This window comes from Acomys minous, assembly GCF_964271855.1.
Source record: "Acomys minous genome assembly, chromosome: 8".
Classification (NCBI taxonomy): domain Eukaryota; kingdom Metazoa; phylum Chordata; class Mammalia; order Rodentia; family Muridae; genus Acomys; species Acomys minous.
Window position 1 is genome coordinate 27,065,750 of NC_140489.1, and position 12,152 is coordinate 27,077,901.

The 12,152-nt window shown below is 44.5% G+C and overlaps 1 protein-coding gene across 2 annotated transcripts in view; it reads right to left on the reverse strand.

Annotated features, from left to right (window-relative positions):
• TSHR (thyroid stimulating hormone receptor) overlaps nt 1-12,152 on the reverse strand; it is a 114,605-nt gene that overhangs the window by 101,219 nt on the left and 1,234 nt on the right. The gene's annotated exons all lie outside the window — the stretch shown is intronic.

The following is a 12,152-nucleotide window of genomic DNA, read 5'->3' on the forward strand; positions in this document are numbered from 1 at the left end:
TCCCCTGCCACGCTCTTCTAAGAGTCTCCCAGGGAAGTGAAGCCCATTGATGCCCTGGGCAATCATTCTCAAATGTACAAAGAGTTAGATCTCTATAGCAAGGGCTGGAGAGTGGCGGTCCTGAGGCTGAGCACCCCACTGGAGTCCACTTATTATATAGCTGCAAGGAGGCAGTTGGCCTGGAAGCAGCTCATCACGTACGTCATTGTACATCCTCAGCCCTGCCTGCTGTGCTGACCCGATGGCCCAGCTGAGGTCCCGGGGAGTCAAGAAGCATGGTGTGGGTGAAACCAAGGGAAGCTGTTAGCAGGACAAAGCCAGCAAACCTTCAAGCTGGGAAAGAGTCTAAAAATGGCCTTTGGGTTTTGCAACAAATGTTGCAGTGCCTTTAGCAAGAATTTTTTTTCAATTGAGTAATAGGGACAAGAGCCAGATCGCAGTATGTAAGGGGTGAACGGGAAATGAGAGCACCCAGATAGCAACTTGCAAAGCGCTCCTTATGAGCACGTGAAGGAAAAGAGGAAAGGAGAGTGAAAATGGCAGGCATTTGTTACAAGGGTGGAGGAGGAAAAGAAGAGCTTGGGGGCTCTTAAGTTAAATGTTTAGTTTTTTGTTGCTTTTTACATTTTTTAATAGTCTAATTCCCTCAAAGTTCGTGTTGAACAGAGATGGCTGCTTGGGTCGCTTTTTCGGTCAGCCAGGAGACAATCAAATGTAAATCAAATCAGAATTTCCCATCTTTGCTGAGTAAGAAGCATATCAAATATTGAATCATTTACCTAATGGGTTTTTTTTTTGAAGTCCTGAACCACTTTACAGTTTTCATTTAACAGATACCAAAGGCAAGCCGCAGCATGGTTAACTGCTTTGGTCAAAGGTCTGTGACTTATTAAGGCTCTCCTGATTTAGGATCTCCATCGCTATTAAAACTGTATGTAAAGAACTTTTTGCAATCGATTGCAGAGTCCACCCACTACTCCCTGGGGCAATGAGACAAGAGTGAAACATTGTTAGAGCACTGTCAAGTATAGATACATCGCTGTTATTAGTAAGCCTTTGTGGTTAGGCCCTTCTTAAATGGGTACTGTCCCTTAAGAAAGCTATGATATTGGAGGCTGGGATGACTGACAGCTGTTAGACCATTCCCTCACTGGTGTCCCTGCTCACTTGAGCTAAAGGACAATGACCATACAGCCAGGAGGGCTGCCCTCTCTCACGCTGGCCTGGTTGCTTTGAGAACTTTGGGGCTAACTTGAGGAAGCTACATTGCAGCTATGGCCGTTCCAAGCATCTTGGGCCAGTTTTTTGGGTCAAAGCAAATATCTCTGTCATCATTTTCGCCCAGGCAAAGAAGGAAGGATACTTCCCCTGGTGACCCAGCGGAGGACTTCCTCAAGCTCTGCAAACACACTTCATATGCATTAGGGGCTGTGCTGTGACTGATATGAACACAGTCCTCTAAGAACATGAGGAAGAGTTCCTGTAGTAGTTGGTGGAAACACCCTGGCCACACTCCCTTCTGCCTTCAGCAGCGGGCTGTTGAGTTTAATGCCTCAGTCAGCTGAGAGACACCCTCCTGTACTGCCCCCTGGCGTCGCAACAGGAGGCACAGCTTTCCCAGGACAAATTTTCTGGCCTCAGCATTTCTTGTTCCTTACCATTAGTAAGGCTGGATGACATGGTGACACAGAGGACTGGAGAAGTGGCAGCAGGTTAGTGGCAATGGCCACGGTGGCGGTGTAAACGTGCTGGCAGCAATGAAGACTTAAGAGACACTTGTGGCCCTTCCCTTTGGCAATAAGACTATTGAAAGGATGGTCCCCAAGGAATTGTAATTTTTCCCAGAAATCTCGTGCTGGGAGAAGGAAAAGGCTAAAACCCCAGTGCCAGCGACAGGATAAACATCTGCTCTAACAATTTGTTAGGACACCTTGCAGGAGAGGGTGGAGCTAATAATGATAAGTCTGTGATGGACAGTACCAAGGCAAGACTGCTCTACCAGTTCTGTGTACCTCTTGCTTCCTCTCTCACTTCCTCTCCCTCCCCTTACCTCCCCTCCCCTTCTCCTCTCCTCCCCTTCTCCTCCCCCCACTCTCTCTTCCTAATTATATATTAACTTATTTATATGTGTGTTGATGTTTTGCCTGCATGTGTGTGTAGTGCCTGCAAAAGCCAGAAGAGAGCATTAGATCCTTTGGAATTGGAGTTACAGACTTTTGTGAGTTTCCATGCTAGGAATTGAACCCTTGTCCTTGGAAGAGCAACCAGTGTCTTAAGCACAGAGCCATCTCTCCAGCCAACCTCTTGCCTTCTAGTTAAGCCCACACCTCATGTTAAAGACATCAAAGATGGATTTGGGAGGTCACTGGAAAGATATCTTTGTTTTCCTTCCAATGTGGTTTCACTGAATAAATCTCCTTTCTTTGTTCTTCACTATTTGTTGCCTATTTAACGGGTGTATTTAGAGTAGGTAGGTGAGCCTAGCTTGTTAGAGAGGTCAAGGCCCAGGCTCTGATGCTAAGAACAACAGATACAACGGTACTAAGGAGAGAGTAGCTGACACTGGGAGAGCAGTCAAGAGAGAAACAACAGTCAGAAGAGGCAACCAGAAAGGCTTGGAAGCAGAAAGAAAGCAAAGGAGGGCAAAAGTTGAGGCTACAGGAAAAGATTGAAGGCTATGAAGGCCTAGGGCAGAGACACTGTGAGCCTTTGTCCATGAGATTCAGTGAACCACAAACCCTGAAGGACCAAGAGTCTCAGACACCCTTTGCCTGAGAACTGTTCTGCCAACTAGAGTTAACTGCTAACACTCTAGGGCTGAAGGACCAAGTGCCCAAAGCTGTTTAAAACTGTAATACAAGTTAAAGCTACTGCTGTCTGTAGCTCTGTGCTCCTGGAAACCAAGAATGGCGCTAGCAGCTCAGTGTGCCTGTGGTGGTGGTGGGTGGGGTGGGGGTGGGGAGACGCACTGTTAGGTAAGGCCCAGAGCAATAAGCCATCAACTGGATGTCTACGCTTCCTAAAGCCTGCAGCTATCAGCCCCTAGCTTTTCGGGTTTGTGGTCAAAAGCATTTAGGTTGCCAGCCCAGCCACCAAGCCATGAACACTCAAGGGCTCACAATTGCCAGCCCTTGGAAGAACATTCCATGTGCCCATGATATCTATTTGGGAAAAGCAATCTGGCCCTAGCTCCTTTACTGGTGATATTAATTTCACACTAATAGACTAAAGTTTGCTACCAGGTGGGAAACTTCCATCCTCTGGTTGCCACCATCACTTCTAGATGACATAGATTTGTGTGTGATATTTTTTGTTCCCTAGTTTGCTGCTGCTAATGATGAAGGTGTTGGATATAATACAAAAGGAAAGCTTTGCCCTAGACCCCCACCCCCACCCCTGAAGCTGCCCTATTTGTTTTGGTCACGAGACACAGATTCTCTGTAAGGTGCCAGGACGAATCCTCCTAAGAACATCAGATCTTGTGTTGTTACACAGAACTAAACCAGACAGAGCCTTAATGAACTCTTTAATGCTTCGCGGAACACGTTTCAGAGCTTCTGGCTGTGTTATTTTAGATCGCAGGGGTCGAGGGTGGTTAAGAAATGCCTCTTTGGTTATGCTACATAAGAAGGCCAGCCAAGCATTAAATACAGGCATTTGGAGGAGCTGGAAATGCTAACAGGCTCGTTAGCCAAACTCTGACAGAGAGCAGATAAATTTTTACAGATTTATAGGCTCTGTTAGGTCTGAGACCTGTAAATTACAATTTCAATTTCTATCCCCTGTGGATAGCAACTCTTTGGGATGATTATCTTTGAAAGGGGAAACTCATTCTTGTAAATCTTTATGAAGCTGCTTTGCGAGATGGACAAATGCTTTCTTAATACAGTGAGCGGCACAGCCCTGGTGCCAGACGGATACAGAACTGTCTCTGTGCCGAAACCTGCCTTCTACAGACTGCTATAATAGCCACAATGAAGGCTCCATGAGCCTGGATGGCACAATCTCTCAGACCTGTCACTGTTCCTGTTAACAGTTGACCTGTAATCAAGGCACATTCTCGGTCACTCAGTGTCTTTCTTTTCACTGTGTTATAGCAAAGCATCTGATGGGTAACATCTAGTGGAAGAAGGCCGTCTTTTGGTTCAGTCCATGGGTACTGACTCTAGATTTGTGGTGAAGCAGGATCTTATGGCAGCAACATCCTGTAGAAAAGGAGGCTGTTCTCTGGGCAGAAAGGAAACAAAGAGAAACAAATAGACCAGGGAACAGTATAACCTTCAGAGGCATACCTCCAGTGCAGTGGTTCTCAACCTGTGCATCATGACCCCTGGGGAGCTGGCCAAATGACCCTTCCGCAGGGGTCTCCCAAGACCATTGGAAAACATGGATATTTACATTATGATCACCAATAGCAGCAAAATTATAACTATGAAGTCACAACGAAATAATTTTATGGTTGGGGGTGGGTCACCACAAGGTAAGGAATTGTATTTAAGGGCTGTAACATTAGGAAGGTTGAGAACTAGTGTTCTAGGGCCTTCCTCCAGGCAGGCGCCATGTCCTAAAGACTGAAGAGCTTTTTAGACTAGTACCACCAGCTGGGAACCAAGTTGTTCTTCCCATTCCTGTGACAACACCCCCCCCCCCCCCCGCAAGGGAAGAGATCTGAGAGGAAAGATTTCTTCCAGTTTATGATTACACGGGGTGCAGTCCATGACTGCTTGGTCTCACTGGCTTGGGCAGAAAGAACATCATGGTAGAAGGAGCGTACGATATGGAGGACCCTTTTTAGCTCCTGGGGAATAGAAAGCAGAAAAGGAGAATATAGAGGGGGGTGTAGCAAGACCCTGTCCCTAGGGACAGACCTCCAGTGATTTACTTGCTCCAGTGGGATCTACTCTTCAATATTTCCCAAAGTGCCAAAAAAGCACCACTGTGTAGGGAGGGGCCAGGAATTCAACACATGAGCTTGCGGGCTAGTTTCTATTTAAACAATAATGTGAGGGATACTTGTACTCCTTGTAATCATTTGATGGGAGGGCATGGCACGTCTCAAGGGTCTTTCTACTTAGTGTAACCTGTGAAGTAAGCAACCAAGTAACCTGTGGGAGGTGAGAATTTGATCTTATATCTTCTGCCAAGGAGCTTGTGGGGGGCGGGGGGAACAGCTGAGATAAAAGCACTGATAAAGGCCAGGTGCGGTGTCACCTTGGTGTTACCCTTTTCATCTCAGCACCAGGGAGGCAAAAGCAGGCAGATCTCTGTGAGTTCAAGACTAGCTTCGTTCTCTTCGTGAGTTTGAGTCAGGCCAGGGTAACGAAGTAAGATCTTGTCTCAAACACTAAAACATTATGAAACACAGAAATAAGATCAGAGAAAGAGCACAAAATTTTCCCGTTTAGATTTTTAGAAATTCTTGGTGAGAGAGCTGGAGAGATGACCCAGTGTTTCAGAGTACTTGCTGCTCTTCCAGAGGAACCAGGTTCAATTCCTAGTAACCAGTTCACAATCACCCGTTACTCCAGTTCAGGGCCCCCCAAGTCTCTCCTCTAACTTTTGTGGGCCCCAAAGCATACACATAGCATACATACCCACATGCAAGCAAAATACGCAGACACATAAAATAAGTACATCTAAAAAGTAATAAAATTCTTAGCAAAGTTTACTTTTTAGAATATTGTCTAAACCTTTAATCGAGATACAAAATGAGGTGTAGAAGCCAAAATTATTGTAGAAAAACTCAGTGGGCTATCACTCTAGTTGTTTTTAAGTTTCTCTATAACATAGAAAAGCCTTTTGCTTGAATATTGACTCACTAAAGAACTATAGACCATGGCATATGCCTTTCTCTTACATCACCTCCTTGCCTAACATCACCATGAAGCTCAGAAGCAACAAATGTACATTCTTCTTCAGCCAAGTGGCTGAAAATACTGCCCTTCAACAAGATGGGCACTCCAGATAGTTTTATATTAAAAAGCAGTTTGGTGCTTAAGCTTCTGAAAATAGGTGAGAATATTTCAATGTTTGTATTTTTATGTCCAATTTAAGATACTGAAACATGGGGGGGGGGTTGTGCTCTCTACGATGGTGTGTTCAAAAGCAAGGATGTCTGGAAAGTCTTACAGTCTTTAGATTCAGTTTCCATCCAGCCCCTAATCTAATCACTCACACCCCATCTCTATAGTGTGATGACACCCTCAGTAAAAGAAGCAAGGTACACAAGGGAACATACCCTTAACATTTATTTATTTAAAGTCTGGAAGAGGTAAAACCATTGAGAAGACAGTTAGTGGCTGCCAAGGGCTGAGAAGGGCAGAGAATGTTGAATGCCTGCCCAATTAGCATATGATGCACTTTTGTGAGAAATATTTGAAACTAGATAAAGCTAATAATCAGACAATATTGTGACTATTACAAGTGCTGTTTCCTAAGAAATTTCAGAGTGACAGTGGTGTGAATTTTACAGTTGGGAGCAGGAGGAAGACTGAGCTGGAGAGGAGAGAGGAGGGAAAGAGAGAGAGAGGTAGGGGAGAGAGAACAAGCTCTGTTTAGAAAGATAGAGGTGGAGTAGAGAAAGCCTTGAATTAATACCAGAAGGTCTGTGCTTGAATTCTGACATTCTCACCACTGATGACATAAAAAGGAAGAAAGATGATATTTCTAGGACTTATTGTAAAAGTCTAACTTAGAGTCAAGCACCAGCCTTATGTAACCACTGAGTTAAAAGTGAGGTGTTTGTGTATATGAAAACACAGTATGGGTCTGGGCACAGAGTTGACACAGCACACAGTCCCACACAGATGAAACAGGCTAGTGGCCAGTTTTACAGAGAGTAAAGAGCAGGATGTTTAGTTCTTGCTGTAGTTAAAAACTGTTAAGATGGGCGCTAGGGTGATGGTCTCGTTAATAAAAAGCTTGAGGTACAAACAAGACACATGCCCAGCACTGACACAAAAAGTGGGGCATGGAGCATACAGCTGTCACCCCATTGCTGGGGAGGTGGAGATTGGGGTGGGGTGGGGGGTTACTGGAGCTGTCTGACCAGTCAGTCTAGCTGAATTGGATTGTGGAGCCATAGCTTCAGTAAGAGACCAGACAGTGGTGGTGCATGCCTTTAATCCCAGCTCTCGAGAGGCAGAGGCAGGTGGATCCTTGTGAGTTCGAGGCCAGCCTGGTCTACAGTGCAAGTCCAGGACATCCAAGGCTACACAGAGAAACTGTATCTCAAAAAACCAGAGAGAGAGAGAGAGAGAGAGAGAGAGAGAGAGAGAGAGAGAGAGAGAGAGAGACTCTATCTCAAAAAATAGAAAGCAATTGAAGAAGACATCTCATGTTGACCTCTTGCCTCCTCCATGTGTGCACACATGCACACACAAATACACACACACACACACACACACACACACACACACACACACACACAAAGAACCCAGCTACACTAGTACTTCCAGTGAGGCATGCCATTCATCATCTCAGAGTCCATATTATGGTGTATGTGTGCATGTGTGCAGGTGCAGGTACACATTTGCACACATTTGCACACATGCAGAAGCCAGAGGAGGATGCCAAGTATCCTGCTCTAGGATGCTGCTGAGTTGTTAAGTGACCCTATTCCTGCCTTCCTAATACTTCACTGTCCTCCCACAGTGCCTGTGGACACTCAAGTCACCTCTTTGAGTCAAGTTCTGGGATAATTAAGTAAAATTATTTCAAGATACAGGTTCATGGACATTACTCCTGGAAACTACATGACACCATACAACACTTGTTGTGGTGAGAAAAAAAATAAAGACATTAAAAAAGGAGAAAACTAGAGTTGGCAAAGGAATGTCCCACTTGATTTGGCTGCTTTTGGATCCTTCCATATCTTGGGTGTCTACTTTTTTCTTTCTAGGAGGAGTACTAGATCAGACAGTTGTGAGCTACTATGTGGAACTGAGCCTGGGTCCTTTGGAAGAACAGCCAGTGCTCTTAGCCACAGAGCCATCTCTCCAGCAAGAGTACTGACTCAGAAGAGTTCAGGAAGCACTAGTGAAGTCAGTAGTTGCAGGAGATAGATAGATATTCAAAGTACCTTGAATGTGGTTTTACTAAATGTCAAACAATGGCAAGCAGTGAAAGGGGGGACACCCATCACACATCACCACCGCATCTGAAAGTAAAAAGCTATTGCTCTCAGCAGCCAGAGAAGCAGCCTTAGTCAGGGGCATTTGTAGATAGTGGCCCATGTAGAGGAATTTTAAGCCAGCAACCTGGCTGCTCCGATTACATCCAAAGACCTAGGTCTGTGCATTCCAGCCAGAATGCAGACATGCCACACACCTTTAATCCCTCTGGCTAGAAAACAGACACACCCTTAAGACACATCTTTAACCCCAGATGTTGAAGGTAAAGTTAGTTTATAGAAGGAAATACCCAAGCTTGAAAGTGATGTCTCATTGAGAGGCAGAAATAGTGACAAATCAGAGACTAGGATATGCTCAACTCTCATGAGAACAACGTGGAAAGAGAAGAGACTTAAGAGAGCAGCGCAGAGGGAGCAGAGAGAGGGAGAGAGTGGAAGCAGTTTTACTTGGCAAGTTTTACAGAGAGGTTAAAGCTAGACACTGGTGAAGAAAGAATGAGCCAGAGAATGAGAAGGAGCCAGAAAAATAGAAGACATTGCTAGAGTTAGTTTGAGGCCAGCACAACAATTCAGTCAGAAGCTGAGAGAAGCCAGTTAGAACCAATCAACTTGGAGAAGAGTTTCAATCAGAGCAGCTAAGTTGAACCAGCCAACTAGAGTTCAGAAAGATAAAGAAAGGGTGAGCTTATTCAGTAGTAAGTCTGAGGCAAAAAACATTCTAGATCTAGGTTAGATTGTAAGAAGGCTAGATGCTTCCAGGTCTAGACCTAGGTTAGCAGACAAAGGCAGTAAGCTTCATCGATGACAATTACATGAGGCAAATCAAAGTTATCTTTATAGGTCTACCTCCACTATCTTGCTTGTGTACTATAGTTTTGAATTTATTTTGTCGTGTTTTCTGGTCACCAAGATGTCTAAGATGTCTAATTAATTTTCCATCTCTAGCAGCAACATGAAACTTTTAAAAATAAATTCATTTCAGTTAAATGAATTTACGCATCCTAAGTGGCAAATAGCACAAATGGAAGCTAAGGACCAGATCCTGAAGGTGGAACACAGTCATTTAATTGAAAAACAAACAAACACACACTGAGATAGTTACCAATTAAACATTTAGGTACAGCATGCAAACAGTTAAAACCAGAACTTGAAAATCTCAACAGCATTTCTGAGCACACACCCACATGGTGGACAAACCCAAGATCCAAGACAATGTAAGAAGTGGCAGCAGATGCAGGCACTTTGCTGCCATCATAAAACCGATGGGGAGAATGCCAGGTGTCCTGCTGTATCATTGTACTTGGTCAAAAGGACACGGCAAGGTGAGTCAGCCGAAAAGCACAGAATGGCATTCTATTCTCATGTGCAGAGAAGCAGCACATGACAACCTTCTGAATAGAGGAGACCAATGGCCCCATGTGGCATGTTTGGTTTGGAGGTAATATTGTCTATAATTATGTGGCAGATGTTATTGTTGTTTTGCTTTTTATTTTTTTTTGAAATCCTCTAGAGATATAAGTTTTCATTCCTTTATTTAGTGTGTGTGGGGGGGTGTATGTGCATGCGCGCACACACCCACCCACCCACACCCACAGGCTATGATGTTCATGTGGAGGTCAGAGGATAACTTGGGAGATTCAGTTCTCTCTTTCTACCATGTGAGTTCAAGCTCGGGATGCTATGCTGTGGGGCAAGCTTGTTTATCCATACCATCTCCCTGGCCCTATGTGGCCAAATCTTTAATTACATTCTCTTGCTTTACCTTAATTTCCTCGTGTAATTTTCAAGTGAGAGGAATAAGTTTCTTTTTTCAGACTTCCTGTATACCAAAGATGGTTGAATGTTCCAAATTTGGAGTAGGGATGGCAGCCTCCTCCTCACACACACACCCTGTAACAGCCCTTGCTATAATGAGGATACACTGTGCCCCTTTGGAGAGGCAAGTAGGGGAAAGATCTAGAACCGGATTGTAACTGTGTTCTTCCCACACATAAGTCCACAGAGCAGATACATGGGCAGTGCAGAAAGAGGAAATCTCCTTCACTCTCCCTACCATAGCACATGGGTAGATGAGGCGAAGGAAGAAATGCCCTCAGAACCTTCACAACACATTCAATAGCCAACCCAAGCTTGTATTGCACCCTGATGGACACCCCAAAGTGAGGCAAAGAGCCCTGCAAGAGCACAAGGCTTTGCATTATAAACCAGAGGGCTCTTCAAAATTCTGAATGAGGATGGGGTTGAGTATTGCAGAACACTGTCTGGACATGGCATGGCTGTGGCACTCTGGAACTAATAGAAACTATGAATTTCTGTATATGATTTGAACAGCCCTTCCTTCCGCATCCTGCCATAGGGAAGAGGGGCTCCTGAAGCCCCCACTCCTACCTAAGGACTTTTAGGAGGTTATCGGCTACTTCGGGAGGAAAAGACAGCTTCTTTAGTGGTTTCCTCACAGGAAGGTGCTCAGGCTCCTATAACCTCTCATTCATGCTCCTATAAGCAACATAGTTAAACTTGTTGGGAAACACACACACACACACACACACACACAGAGAGAGAGAGAGAGAGAGACAGAGACAGAGACAGAGACAGAGAGAGACAGAGACAGAGAGACAGAGACAGAGAGAGAGAGAGAGAGAGAGAGAGAGAGAGAGAGAGAGAGAGAGAGAGAGAGGAGAGGAGTTCAGAAGATGAAGGATCAGATGGAATGGGAGGGGAGCAAGGCAGGACAATGGGGCCGAATATGATCAAATACATTATATATACATTATATACATATGAAACCATTATTATGTATAATCAATACATGGAAACAGAAAAGCAGTAAGAAAGTTTAAAGAAGGGGTACACTCCAACAATATAAATCTTATGAGAGAACACCCCTCAGGTCATTGTTTGAGTGAGCACACACACCATACCATCCACCCACACTTAAGAAAACAAACCAGCCTGTCTCCCCCATGTCAGAATAACTTCGTTCTTCAGCACCTAGCACCTGGCTCCACTGCTCTCAGATCCACTTGTCTCTGTGCAGTCACTCTCTGTGACTTGGTGATTTCCTGCATTCGCATCACAGAGTCAGACGCTTGTTTTACAGAGAAGAAAATGGGGGTCCTTTTGAATAAGTGACCTCGCTTTCAGCACTTTCCTTTCTCAACGTTTAGTGGGCGATGGTGAGTTCCTGTGCGCTCACAGAACCTGATCTCTGGTCAATAACTGGAAAGCCCACTCCTTATAACACTCTGAAGGAAGAATGCCATTGGGCTTCTGGCAATCTGAGAGAAAAGTGTGCCTTTATTCCTTCCTTCATTTAAGGTTTTTTGGGAACAAATAGGTACAGCTGAGCTGGCTGGTTTGCAATTCAAGGTTGCGGGACAGGATCCCTGTGTTGGAGGTATTTACCTGCTTGGAGAAGCACACAAAACAGGTAAACTAGGAGGATTAAGGTTGTCCTTATGGATTTTGAAGTTTGCACAAGAGTTCTGTTTTGGTGACTATCTGTACCCATTGTAGGATTTCCATCATGATGGTGAGGACGTGTTTTATTCTGTGAAGACAGCATAGAGAATGAAGTGCTCCTTGGAGGTTATTGAAGTCACAAATCCATGGGAAATAAGAAACAAGGGTGGGTGGCTGAGTTTTAACTAATGGGCCAAACAAAGCACAGGAATTTGTACCCGTGAGGCAGTCGCCTCTGTTGACTGTTCCTCCAAGGCAAATTCTTAAGAAAACCTTGATGTTCAATTGCTTTTCATGTATCTCCACTTCCTCTGGGTTTAAGCAGCCCCACGGTCTTAATGTCCTTTCTGTTGTATTTTTAGCCAATCTCTTTTAGGGAATCGGTTAAGAAATGAACATTTAGCACTAAGATGAAAATGTGCTTTATGAAATTTCATCTCTTTACCTTTCCCCATGTGCATTAAAAAGAAATTCTGGCTAGGCTAAGTGGCGATGTGAGCTGCACAGTTCACATTAGGATCTATACATGTTGGATGAAGGGCACATTGTACTTTTTATT